Raw genomic sequence first — 13809 nt, forward strand, 5'->3', positions numbered from 1 at the left:
GATGTTGCTTTGTTGGCGTCAATCGATGTTGCTTTGTTGGCATCGATCGATGGTGATATTGTAGCTTCTTTCTCAAGAATGTGCTGCATACTCTCAATCTCTGCTCTCATCTCTGCCATACTTCTGAAAAGCTCATTGTAACCTCTGTCCAAAGGCTGATAAGTGTCATCTACCAATGTCTGATAATGCTCACTAGTCTCCTAGATCAGCAGTTAGCATCTCTCTAGCAGTCCTAGCAAGACATATTAGATTCAGGACTGGATGATCAAGGATGCTTGACACATGCAAATTCCTAGGTTCATGTTCTAGTTAGCAAGGCTAAAACAAGCATTAAGAACAATCAATCAATGAATATCACAACTTAGCAAATCTATAGTTGGGGCTAATCCCTCTAACCTATTTGAACCCTGAATCTAACAAGTGAACTATTCAGACATAGCTAAGCAATTCATGACACAAAATGTAAATAAAAACTGCATAGAATAGAATAGATGAATCAATGGAATTACAATCACAAATCTCTCTATGATTTTCTCTCCTAAAACTCTCTGCTGAAAATAAGAGTACAATGGTGGCCAATAAGCTCTCTTGCCTCCTAACACTTAGGCAAGTATATAACTATTAGGTTAAAAACTCGTCAGGGGTAATCTTGTAATTTGGTGAAGCCTTGGGTTTAAAGTCGGCTGGAACCAAGTCGTGCGTCTCGCATCTCGACATCGATCGATGGTACAGGATGTACATCGATCGATCATAATCTTCAATCGTCGAGGCCTCTCTTCTGTATCGATCGACGGCACTGGATGTGCATCGATCGATTGCTTCTTCTTCGTATCGACCTCTAATGGTCAGCTCGGATGAAATATCTTTTAAGCTCCTAAATGCTCCATAATCATCACTTTGTTCCAAGATACTCCTGAACCTGAAAATATACCTAATAGGATAGAATATATAATATATAGATAGTAAAACACTTATATACCATGGAAGAAAATGGGTCAAATCCATGGTATATCAGTCTCGATCACAGGATTCAAGGATTCTCAAACAAGTATCTGGACCTGGACCTGCAGGTAAACATTAGTTCATATACTTTCTCTCTAGGTTAAAAATCTGCTTATATGCAAGATCATTAACCAAGATTGGACAGGCTTCCATGAATCAAGCCTTAATGGTGGTTGCCACCAAGTCCTGTTCACTTCTTTTTGACCTATATCCTAGGATTATTTGTGAAGCAAGCCTTAATGGTTGTAGCCACCAAGTCATGTTCTAATCCTTTACCTATGAAATTCTTATGAAGCAAGCCTTAATGGTTGTAGCCACCAAGTCCTGTTCGAATTCCTTCCTAATAGATCTCTAATATAATAATAACATATTTTTTTTTAATCTAATTTTCGAAAATAGAGAGAGAAAGGGTGATAAATTGATATACACAAGGCTTTAGCTTCCAGACTTGTTTGAAGAATCCGATCCCATGTAAACCAAGCCCCAAGACAAGCAGTTGTGTCAGTTTTAGTGTTGGAGATCAGCTTTGGTTCCTTCAAAATAATCTTAGAAAGAGTGGTTAGTTGACAAGTTGATCCACTTTAGTATCTTTAGTATTATCTGCAATCAGTAAGTCTAGAATGGTGCTAAAGAGTGGTTAGATATCTAGCAAAATCTATAAGTTCATAATCCCTTTCTTGAATCAATAATAACTTAATTTGAAAACATTTTTAATAAAACTAATAAGTAAATAAATATCAGTAAACCTCCCCCCAAACTTAAACTACACTATCCCCAGTGTAAATTCAGTTGGAGTTATGGTGATAAATAAATCATAAGGACTCAATTGAACAAGCAGGAACGATATACCAGACCGGAATATATGTCGACCGATGTAAGGATGTTTATGTCAGTCGACGCAGGTAAGAAAATGTCGATCGATGTCGACTTGTTCGCGTCGGTCGATACAGATGGCAATCGTCTACTCGGATCTTTTTTTTTTGTGACCTACAATAATTAAAAGCCAACATAAATAGTAAATCAATGAAAACTTAATAAATATCACCTAATAGTGGGTTGCTCCCCACTCAGCGCTTTGTTATAGTCATTTAGCTTGACTTTGGAGGTGTTTTGGCTAGTAGTGTTGAGAACTGGGACTTGTTGGGAAGCAAGTATCCATCTCCTCTTTGCGCTTGTTAAACCATGTATCAATGAAGTCTCTCATTGCTTCATCCCCTCTGCGCCATTTATCCTTCTTTGCTGCAGTTGTGTTTTCAATCCTCTGCAATCTTTCACCAAGACTCTCAAGGTTGAATTGATGTCTGGTAAGTGTGGCGTAAGTGTCAGCTGAGATCTCCTTTCTATGGTAAGGTGAGTTGGACATGTCGGATGTCGTCTTTGGTACTCGCCGGCCTCGGTTTGTATCACTGTCGATCGATGCTGAATGGTTGGTGTTGATCGATTTGGTGATGCGTCCGTCGATCGATATCGATGCTTCTGGTCGACGTGCAATGTAACTCTGAATCTCCACCAACTCCCCTTGTATAGCTTCAACCTTGCAGGTCAATGCACTGATGGTAAGGTCCATTGGAAAATAGATGTCATCACATCTCCCATCAAGCCTCTCCTCTGTAGTTTCCAGAGCTCTGTAGATCCCTTCTACCAACTGATCTATCTCTTCTCTGGTGTGGAAATCCAATTGAGACTTAATTGTGTGTGGGTGTGGCGGATTGGTGTCGATCGATGCAGCCAGGCGGTTGTTGATCGATGTGGTATTGTTTATGTCGATCGATTGTTGAGGAAGCTTATCGATCGATTGCTGATGACGAGTGTCGATCGATTGGCTGAAACTAGTTCTTTCCTAGGGAGCTTCTGCTTGAATCTGATATGTATCATCGCGTTTTTGCATGTTGAGCAGCTCCTCGTCTGTGAAGCTATCTTGTAGTTTATCGGCTTCTGGTGTGAAGGTTATTGTTTCTACTGCAAAGCTCTCGTGGTGGTGTTCATCTGCCCAACTACCAATCGAGTAGTCTCCGTCTCGCACATGGTTGAAATCAGTGTCGACCGATTTGTAGTAAGCAGTTTCGATCGATGCTCGCTTATGGCTCTGTACTCAATGGCTCGTTCCTCCTCATAGTCTTCATCATACTCATCTGTATGCATATTTTGTCTGATGTAAGCGTCAATAGTGGGGTTGTAGTAGTCATTCTCCCACTCATCTGGAATACTATCGACCGATTCGTCATGTGGTATGTCGGTCGATTTCTGGTTACTACTGTTGATCGATGTTGATGTGTGAGTCTCGATCGATTCTGAATATTCAGTTTCATACTCATCTCCACAGTGGCAAACTGCAATGATTCCTGGATCATTGATTCGTTTGTGGCTTCTTGACTGGGATAGGGTCGTAGTGGGCATTAGGATCGATGAGTGTTAGACACAACTGGTTGGTTTGCAACTTGCACACTACTCCCACTGTTGACAAGAAATCTCTCCCAAGTAGTAGAGAAGAGTTCCAGTTTAACTTGATGTCCAAGACATTGAAATCAACTGGAACTAGGGCATTACCAATCTGCACCTCTAGGTTTCTCACAATTCCTCATGAGCTCTTCTGGGAACAATCCACAAAAGTGAACAATTCCTGCGAAGGCTCCACCTGTAGACCCAGATGGTCTGCCATAACCCTAGGTAGGATGCTGACTGATGCTCCTGTGTCGCACAAAGCATGTGGGAATTCAATACCCTGCACTGTGCATGATATTGCAAATTGCCGAGTATCACTCTTCTTTTTCAATGTAATATTTCTCCTCATCTTTTCTCTGGCTTCACAGAACATTTTCCTAATGTCTTCTTCTTTCTCTCTGGTTTCTCTGAAGAACATCCACAATTTGTGGCTGTAATAAGCTTCTTCGGATGGCTTATGTAGAGGAATCCTGAAGACTCTCTTTTAGAAATTTTCTTTTTCCTTTTCATTAGCCCCCCTCTTCAGATGGTTCGCCACTTTTTCCTTTCTTCTCCTTAGGGTTCTTCCAGTAGAAACCCTATCCTCTTCCATAGGATCATCTCCATCATCTGAAGGTGTCCTGACAGGCTCTGGTGGTTGTTTTGAAGGTGTAGGTTTGGGCCTGAGTGCGTTAAGTCGTGCCACATCTATCTTTGGTATTTGCACTCGGTAGGTGATAGGGGCTCGTCGATTGATAGGAGGTTATGGTTGTCGATCGATATTAGATTTTGAGTATCGATCGACTTTGCTGTTGGCATGTCGATCGATTCGGACATTGTTAGGGCTGGGCGGATGTGGGTGTTTTGCTGCGAACTCCTCGTGAGTTAGAATCTTCACGGCATTGCAAGATGCGGTTGACTCCGTAGGTGTTGTCGATCGATGCCCTGGTACTTCTGTCGATCGATTTTGATTGGTGTATGTTGATCGATGCTTGGTGGTTGGTGTCGATCGACAAGAATGTGACCCGCCGAAACTCATCAAACTTTCTACCTCAAAATCGCCTTCTTGCAGCTTCTCTTCCTTCACCACTTACCAAAAGTCATCCTCAATAATGGCATTCACGTGGTGCGTCATCACATCATCTCCTACTCCTCTTGTTGAAGCTTTCTGCCTCCTAATAGCATCTCCTGTCTGCACAACCTGTGTCTCCATCTTCTTCACATGAGAGCTCAAAGTCTCAAACTTTGTGTTCAAGTTGGTGTAGATAGAATCTATCTTCCCATTGAAGTCCACTGTCATTCGCTGCTGTGCCTCAAGAACCCTATCGAGCATCTCTTCAATCTTGCTCTCTTGAGTAGGCGGCGGTGGCTTCTGGTAGTAGGAACTTCCAAAATTCATGTTGTTGCTGTAGCTGTTGTTGTAGGGTTTCTGGTACTGCGAATTTTGGTTAAAGTTACTCCTATTTCCATAGGAGTTTCTGTTTCCACCCTGGTTTCCTTGGAGTCCAGCTCCACCAATGTAGTTTACTTCTTCTTCCTATGTTCTACCCTCTACAGCTTCTGCATCTTCAACAAAGCTGACCTGCTTCTTGAGAAGCTTGTGAACACTGTCCAGTTTTGCCTTCACCTCATCCATTTGATTATTCCAATGATGGTGGCAGATCTCTTCCTCTCAAAATCAGTGTTCTTGGTGTTGTTGCTGGATGCTAGGTTTTCAATCACTTTGACTGCATCCTCTGGATTCCTGGTGTAGAAATTTCCATTGCTGGAAGCATCAAGAGCCATCTGGTACTGCACCGCGATGCCTCTGTAGAAAGTACTGAATAGCTGTACTTCATTGAATCTGTGGTGTGGACAGTCTCTCTGGTAAGACTTCAATCTGATCCAAGAGCCTCTGAATGATGCTGCAGGCTATTGAGTGAATGTAGCAATCTTGCTCCTCAAGTCTTCAGCACGCGCCTCATCAAAGAAATTGCATAAGAATGCATTCTTGATTTAACTCCAGGATTTAAGAGATCATGGTTGTAACTGCTTGAGCCAATGCAGAGCTTCTCCAGCAAGTGAATATCTGAAAAGCTTGCATAATGGGTAGTCTTCAGAGGGTTGACTCTATTAGCAAAAATCCGATCCTTAAACCTCTCCATATGGTCCATAGGATGCTCGTGGGATAGTCCATGGTAGGGCAACTGTCCCACAAGTGTGTAGTACTGCGCTTTCAGCTCAAAATCCTTCTCAATGGTAGGAGGAAGGATGGCTGATCTGTTGGTGTAGTAGCGATCTGGACGGTTGTAGTCCGCCAACGTCCTGAGTTGCGCAGCCTCATCTACAGATAAGGTAGTTCCTGTAGTAATAGCATCAGGCTCAGGAATTGCAGCCCCCTGAGCATATATTCTCTGACCTGCTGCATTACGCAGATGACCCTCCTGGTCATGCAGGTCTCCATTTTTGTCCCGAACAAGTATCAAAGGTGCAACCATTGCTCGCGGTTCAGTATTGATCGATGTCTGAGATGGAATGTCGATCGATGTCGGGTGAAGGGTATCGGTCGACGGAAGCTTTGTGTTGTCGATTGATAGGGGTGAGCGAGAATCTGTCGACGGGGCTGGTGTCTGGGTCGACGGTGGTTGAGCAGAATCGAGCGATATGGAAGTGTTGTTGTCGGTCGATAGGGAGCGCGCTTCCTTACAGATCGTTTGTTCAAAACTTGCAGGATCTGGTGTGAATATCAGTTGTGATTCCTTGTTGCTTCTGGTACTGCTGGGCATGTACCTGAAAATCCAAGAAAAAAAATTTTCTGTCAGAATATTTAACAAAAATTAGAAAATAGGCGATCAAAGCTCCCCGGCAATGGCGCCAAATTTGATACCACTCAAATTACCCTAAGGAGTGATTTATACTCTCTCAAATAAGAGGTCGAGTTGTAGTACTTAGGGATCGAATTCACAGGGAGCTAGGGAACCTAGAGATTCTAATATGATTTGTTAATCAAGATGTTTTAAGAGTTTTGAAAGTAAATTGCAGTTTTATAATGAACAAGTATTTGTTCAATAGCAAGTTTTGGGGTTTTGGTGCTTAAAAAGGAAATCGATAGACTTTGGGTTTTTATTCAGGAAAGTTGGAATTATAATCCTATAGATACCTAATGAGTTGCATGCATGATAATGTAAAGCTCAACTATTTGATCAACAATTCTTTCGGCCTTTGCGAGCATTGACTTGTTGACTATTAACTAGATATATGATCTCAACTCTCGTTATATTGATCTATAGAAAGTGTCGATCGATATTCCAATATCGATCGGTACACCTTTTGCACCGTCGCTCGATTATTCAAGTATGATATCGATCGACGCCCTCTAGTCAAGCTTTATTGAATGAATGCTTACTAAGCTCACTAGATCAGCTCTCGCCTTGCTCATAGCAAGAAACAATGTTTGATTAGAATGTTTTCATGATGAGAATTAGCTATGGATTTTATCAATCAATCCTTGGGCAAATTCTAGGTAGCTAATCTAGAAACATGCATTAATGAACAATTCTAAAAATGATTATCACAACTCAGCAATCTATAGTTGGGGCTAATTGTGAGGCCCCGACCCGGTTTTCCTTACCGCCGGTATGTCCTCAGTTTGCTTCCCTCGACCAAACTGGTCCTATCCGAATTATTCTCTTAACTTAGGATTTTTATCCAGTTTTCCTCTATGAGGTTAAGTTCAGTTCCCCAAGTTCATTAAATCTATCCAGCATCCTAGCAAAATACTAATACTGACAATATAATAAACATGTACCTCACTGCCTCGGTGCTAGTTGTCCGCCAGTCCATCCATACGCTTCATCGTTGTTGTCTTCATCCTTTCCCATTCGTTCTTATCCAGCCAGCTCGATCAGATACTTAACCGAATCCCCTTGTTACTTAGTCACTCAGCCAACCATCCCCACATGACCATGAACAAAGAGAGACGGCTTGGTTTCCAACCAGCCATCCAGAACATATAGTACGCCAGCCTTGCTAGCGTTCCAGAACCAGTCATTGATCACACCTAGACCAGTCAGTACATACTCGGCTCTACAGCCCTCGATCCCGTCAGTACACCTCACGACCATCCTGTCCTGGCTATGTCTCCAACCCGCCTTCCAGTACCGACAGTATGCCAGCCTTGCTAGCGTTCCAGAACCAGTCATTGATCACATCTAGATCAATCAGTACGAACTCGGCTCTGCAGCCCACGATCCAACAGTACTATCACGTATCCAGATCCCTGTAAACACACCCGGCTTCACAGCCACCTTCCTGACTCTCCAGCATACGATCAGATCAAATCTGCTCACGATCCAACCAACACTCAGTCCGCGATGAATAGAAGACGCCTCGCTACCAGCCGTTCCATCAAGACACGACCATTGCCATCGTCGGAACAGAACTAAGACTCGATCTAAGTCTTAACCGTTAGAATCGCCTTCCAGCACCAAACATCCGATAACCGCCTCATATAACTCTTGCCGTCCGATCTGTATCATCAGTACGGACGCCTCCCATCAGAAACCATCAAACCATGTACAGAACCAGCCGAGCCAGCCTCCACAGGACTCGCCATCCATCAGGTAAGATCCGCATCACCAAGCCCACGGTATGAAGGACAACTCGAATTAACAAGAACACAGATTCGGTTTGTTCCCTTCCCGTACTGTACCTGATCAGATACAATACGCCGATCTATTATCAGTACCCACGCTCTATCCCTTCGATCCAGTATCATTGTCTCTCGGTATCCCAGTCGCAATCCGATCATGTTCAGATCAGACGGAGTCGCAGTGCACCAGACAGACCCGCGGCCAGTAATTGAGACCCCGATCCGCCTTCCGGCCAACTCTCTCTATCTTTCCGATCAGAATCGCCTTCTCTCTGTATTTCTCTCTCTCTCTCTAGTCTGTCCTGAACCGTATAGAGCAGAGATCCTTTCTGATCCGCGGGATTTCCATTAAAAGGGAGTTTGGGTGGTTACTTCTCGACCTTAACCGCCCATAACCGTTTTACTCAACTGCTCACGCGCTTAATCCCATCTGTAACTGCTCTAGGGCTGTTTAACTTAACTTCCCGACAGTTAATTAACCGCTCCATAACTGCTTGACAGTTCCAAGTCCCATAAACCGTCCTAGTTGGTTACACCGTCCAGTAGTCACTTAGGAACCGTCTAGTAACTGTTTCGGTAACTACTTAGTAACCGTTCCGGTAACTGATCCCGCCATTCTCCATAGCTAATCAGTTCATGTTCAGCTCAGTATCTGTTCCCGTCAGAATGTACAACAGTTAGTCCGTACATAGGCTAACTGATCTCAGAAGACAACTCCAGCTGCCTTGTATGAATCCATCCAGCTTAGTCCGACAAGCTCAACTGCTATGTTTGGACAGACAGTATCTTCTTAACCTGACCAGTACTATCCAGATGTAATGTCCAACATGTCTATCTTGTCTGATCAGTCCGACCTTGGACTGATCCAGTTCAGACTGCGGGATGGGGATGCTACATGTCTCCCCCACTTGGAATGAATTCGTCCTCGAATTCCGTAGTTAATAGAACTTTGTTCTATCCAATCAGAACAGTCTCCCCCACTTGGAATGAATCCCAATCAAACGGCACTCATGCCTTAACTCAATGCTCAGGCTTTCGGTCACTCGACCATTACTGTGTTCAAGACTTCCTGATCACAATCACGCTTGAATATGATCTCAGATATCAATTATTCAATCCGGTGTCTTTACCATTTCTTTTTTTAAATCTCAACAGACTCGGTTCAATGCACCAACTCACTAAGCATAGTAGTCCTTACTTCCGAGCAATCTCTTGGTGTTTGGACACACACTTTGGCGAGAACGCTAGACTCCCAACAGTGCTGACTATTTTACCTCAATTCTCGAAGTGTTAACTCACTATCTTAGTAAAATATTTTTTTTCCAGCTTAAACTTTAACCAATCACTGTCACTTTATTGACTCAACTTTTGTCCCTCCGGAACTCAGTTCCAACCAGTCTCAGTCCAATCCGACTTGACTGATTGATTCTCGCACTACAGGGTTCCTTAGCATGGCCTCACTTCGAATACTAGGAACTTAATCTTTTCAGAACGCATGGATCTCATCTTGATCCTTACAGTTGTTTCCTCGGATCACTCCCTGATCCTAACCAGTCCCCGACCACCTATGATGATCGATATCAGATTTTCTCAGATCCTTACTGATCTTTATTGACACCTCTGGATCATTCTTGATCTTTACAGACATTTCTTACCGGATCCTACACTTGATCCCTTGCACAGTTTTCCTTTCGGACTCCCAGTCCTTCCTGGTTCACAATCCCATAATGACAAACTCAACTTGTTCCCATTGACTCAGTCTTAGTTATGTCTTGAAAACTCATCAGTTCCAAAACGACATTAGTTCATACGATACATACCTAACAGACAAACTTCCTACAGACATGTGATGGCAAACTTTCACTAGTTCCCATCCATGCTTTCATCGCGATCGGAAACCTACAGTAGTGAACTCCATGAGTTCCAGTGACAGTACAGTTATGTCTTGAAAGGTGCATCTCCCACAAACATCAGATTGGGTTTCCGCAGACTCCAGTACAGACACGCGATGGCGAACTAATCTAGTTCCCACCGACGAGATAACAGTTACGTCTTGGCAACTCTGTTTTCCCACAGACGTCAGGACAGAACACGTGATGATAGACAGTCACGTCTTGGAAACTCTCGGTTTCCATAGACGCTAGAACAGACAGTATCAGAACAGTTATGCCTCAGCAAACCCAAGCAAACCCACTCGGTTCCAAAGGACATATCATCAACACTAACACTAAGGTTTCAGTATTCCCACTTGTCCAGTTAATCAGACACTTAGTCTGGTCTAGCATTATCATTCCAAGTCATCGAGTAGCCGTTTTACTATCCAGTTAAGTCTTAATGAGCACCTCAGCCATAAGCACCTAGACTGATATAGACTCTCACATGAAAGGAATTAATAATCTAAACTCAAATGATCGTCCCAAATCATCGAGCCGTCATCCAAATTTCAGTAAGTCTTAGCTAGCGTCACCGCCCCTAAGTACCTTGTCTGATCTAGACGCTCATGATAGGAACCAATCATTTACTACTTTTGAAACTCTGACCACAACTCATCATCTATGGCATCTTGTACCTCCTAGTAGTTTCTTGATCACCTAACAAGTCTTTGGCAAGTACACCTGACTTCCAATCTCTTGTTCCGATAATCTCAACTCTCGGACCGCACAAACCTACCAAGACGATCAACCTTAGTCAACCTTGACAATTCCTTTGTCCAGTTCCTATATCCAGACTTGCCTACACCCACCACTTGCTAAGTGTAAGTCTCACTCAGATTTTTTTCCAAAAATCTTTTTATGAAACTTCTAGTTAAATTTTCCCGGACCAGCTTGTCCATTACCTTGAAAACCTTAGAATCCGTCTAAGAATTGCCAACAGACGTTCCATTCGAATGTAAGTCTCCGTACTTCGCATTCCAGCATCAGTGCCTTGGCCATTAGTCCTTAGGCTCTTCCATGGACGACTAGTCCAATTCAGTTTTCCAATCTTTCAGGTTATCTCTTAGCAGAGACGATCCATTGCCTTAACCCGTCCTTAACCTGTTCATTGAGATACTAACTCAATTCTCGGACCAACTGTCCAACTCAGTTCCCGTTTACAACATCCGGCTCATCCACTCGGCTATCTTTCCTTGAAGTCCTTCCGTCTGAAGTCCCCCTTTCAGATCCAGTTACGGACGTCTTGTCCATACAAAATTAAACTCGTCAGCTCCTTGGCTTCATATCCGACCTCATTGTCCTTGACAGTTCATTGTCTTACTTTGACATTTTTGAATCATCTTTCGCTTTCTCGAACAGCTTGGTTCTTCTTTACTCTAGTCTGCTTAACCTTCTTTAAGCTTCAGAAATCTCCTAGTCAATCCTTCCCGTTTCTTCACTTCAGAATCCGGATCCATTGACCTAAGTAAACCTCTCTGTTGTTTCCAACACTTAGAATAATTTCTTGGATAACTCTCTCGAGTAATCCAGAACACCTTAAGCAGTCCGATCATTCTCCAAAGGATCTTAACTCAGACTTCATTCAACCAATCCAATCATTCATCAATGATCTTATTTCCGGTTTCTTTCCAGTTAGACTTCTAACTTACATTTGCCCATACAAAGTGTAAGTCCGACTTGATCACTCCCAAGATCAAGTCTCACGTCAGTTCTCCAATGCTCGTGCTTAGCATTTTCCACGTCTGTTCGGTCTAGACAAATCTTGAATAATCCTTCCAACTCTGTCCTAGAACCGTAATTGCTCTGATACCACTTGTGAGGCCCCGACCCGGTTTCCCTTACCGCCGGTACGTCCTCAGTTCGCTTCCCTCGACCAAACTGGCCCTATCTAGGATTTTTATCCAGTTTTCCTCTATGAGGTTCAGTTCAGTTCCCTAAGTTCATTAAATCTATCCAGCATCCTAGCAAAATACTAAGACTGACAATATAATAAACATGTACCTCACTGCATCGGTGCTAGTTGTCCGCCAGTCCATCCATACGCTTCATCATTGTTGTCTTCATCCTTTCCCGTTCGTTCTTATCCAGCCAGCTCGATCAGATACTTAACCGAATCCCCTTGTTACTTAGTCACTCAGCCAACCATCCCCACATGACCATGAACAAAGAGAGACGGCTTGGTTTCCAACCAGCCATCCAGAACAGATAGTACGCCAGCCTTGCTAGCGTTCCAGAACCAGTCATTGATCACACCTAGACGAGTCAGTACATACTCGGCTCTACAGCCCTCGATCCCGTCAGTACTCCTCACGGCCATCCTGTCCTGGCTATGTCTCCAACCCGCCTTCCAGTACCGACAGTACGCCAGCCTTGCTAGCGTTCCAGAACCAGTCATTGATCACATCTAGATCAATCAGTACGAACTCGGCTCTGCAGCCTATGATCCAACCAGTACTATCACGCATCCAGATCCCTGTAAACACACCCGGCTTCACAGCCACCTTCCTGCCTCTCCACCATACGATCAGATCATATCTTCTCAAGATCCAACCAACACTCAGTCCGCGATGAATAGAAGATGCCTCGCTACCAGCCGTTCCATCAAGACACAACCATTACCATCGTCAGAACAGAACTAAGACTCGATCTGAGTCTTAACCGTCAGAATCGCCTTCCAGCACCAAACATCCGATAACCGCCTCAGATAACTCTTGCCGTCTGATCTGTATCATCAGTACTGACGCCTCCCATCAGAAACCATCAAACCGTGTACAGAACCAGCCGAGACAGCCTCCACAGGACTCGCCATCCATCAGGGAATATCCGCATCATCAAGCCCACGGTATGAAGGACAACTCGAATTAACAAGAACCCACGCAGAACACAGATTCGGTATGTTCCCTTCCCGTACTGTACCTGATCAGATACAATATGCCGATCTATTATCAGTACCCACGCTCTATCCCTTCGATCCAGTATCATTGTCTCTCGGTATCCCAGTCGCAATCCGATCATGTTCAGATCAGACGGAGTCACAGTGCACCAGACAGACCCGTGGCCATTAATTGAGACCCCGATCCGCCTTCCGGCCAACTCTCTCTATCTTTCCGATCAGAATCGCCTTCTCTCTGTATTTCTCTCTCTCTAGTCTGTCCTGAACCGTATAGAGCAGAGATCCTTTCTGATCCGCGGGATTTCCATTAAAAGGGAGTTTGGGCGGTTACTTCTCCGCCTTAACCGGCCATAACCATTTTACTCAACTGCTCACGCGCTTAATCCCATCTGTAACTGCTCTAGGGCGGTTTAACTTAACTTCCCGACAGTTAATTAACCGATCCATAACTGCTTGACAGTTCCAAGTCCCATAAACCGTCCTAGTCGGTTACACCGCCCAGTAGTCACTTAGGAACCGTCCAGTAACTGTTTCGGTAACTGCTTAGTAACTGTTCCGGTAACTGATCCCGCCATTCTCCTTAGCTAATCAGTTTATGTTCATCTCAGTATCTGTTCCCGTCAGAACGTACATCAGTTAGTCCGTACATAGGCTAACTGATCTCGGAAGACAACTCCAGCTGCCTTGTATGAATCCATCCAGCTTAGTCCGACAAGCTCAACTGCTATGTTCAGACAGACAGTATCGTCTTAACCTGACCAGTACTATCCAGATGTAATGTCCAACATGTCTATCCCGTCAGATCAGTCCGACCTTGGACTGATCCAGTTCAGACTGCGGGATTGGGATGCTACACTAATCCCTCCTAACCTATTTAAACCCTAAAATCTAACAAGAGAACTACTCAGACATGGCTAAGCAATTCATAA

This window comes from Brassica napus, chromosome C7 (genome assembly GCF_020379485.1).
Source record: "Brassica napus cultivar Da-Ae chromosome C7, Da-Ae, whole genome shotgun sequence".
In the NCBI taxonomy this organism is placed as follows: Eukaryota; Viridiplantae; Streptophyta; class Magnoliopsida; order Brassicales; family Brassicaceae; genus Brassica; species Brassica napus.